This window comes from Gymnogyps californianus, chromosome 3 (genome assembly GCF_018139145.2).
Source record: "Gymnogyps californianus isolate 813 chromosome 3, ASM1813914v2, whole genome shotgun sequence".
NCBI lineage: Eukaryota > Metazoa > Chordata > Aves > Accipitriformes > Cathartidae > Gymnogyps > Gymnogyps californianus.
Genome location: NC_059473.1, coordinates 21354068 through 21355028, shown reverse-complemented (window position 1 = coordinate 21355028; position 961 = coordinate 21354068).

The following is a 961-nucleotide window of genomic DNA, read 5'->3' as shown; positions in this document are numbered from 1 at the left end:
TGCGTCGCGGCCGCCGCCGCTGCGTCTCGCGCCCGCTGCCCCGCGCGCCGCCCGCCCCGCGCGCCGCCCGCACCATCCTCGTTACTTTCTCTTTTGCTACCGCGTAAATGTACGGCTCGGCGGGGGCGGGGCGGGCGGCGACGGGCGGCCCCGCTGGCCAATGACCGCTCGGCGGAGGGCGGCGGGGCGGGGACGGAGGCGCGGCCGGCCCGCCGGGCGCCGGGGCGGTGATGTCATCGGCAGCCAATCGGGAGGGCGCGGCGCCGGCCCGCGCCGCGGGGCAGCAGCAGCTGCTCCCCGTTGACGGGCGGAGGCGGCCGGGCCGCGCGCGCGCGCGCGCGCCCCCCGCGGCAGCGCCCCCCGCAGGACGGGCCGCGCGCGGGCGGCGGCGGCGGTAGGAGCGCTGCCGGAGGGGCCTGGAGTAACGAGCTGGCCGTGCCGGTGCTACCCACCTGCGCACCGGCTGAGGGAAACTGCGACGACGACAACAACAACAACAACAACAACAAAACAAGCCCTAAACGTCCCAAATCGGTCGCTTCGTCAGGAAAAGCCACAAACATCCCAGTGACGCCTGGCCTGCTGCCTCCAGGGCCATGCCACCGCGTCAGGGAGCTGCGCCTCGGGGGGGTGCGCCACCTCCCCATCACCGTCCATCTCCCCCCCACTGCCTTTCAAAGCAAGCAAGCTGACGGAGAGCGATTGCAGGCGCCTATAGCCCAGGCGCATCGTTTCCATAGGCAGAGCTATTTACGCAACCTACGGGAAAGGGGCAGCGAGAGCACCGACCGTCTTCGAAGCAGGGCAGGGAGAGCAAAGCCCCCCGGCTCCTGGAGTTTCGGGGCAGCGGGGCAGTACTGCATGCCCTCCCCAGCCCCCGCCACAAGCAGTTCGATGATGTACAAGTGGCGTCAAATCAAGGAGGCTGCTTTTTAGACGCTTTTCCAAGCAATCCTCCTCT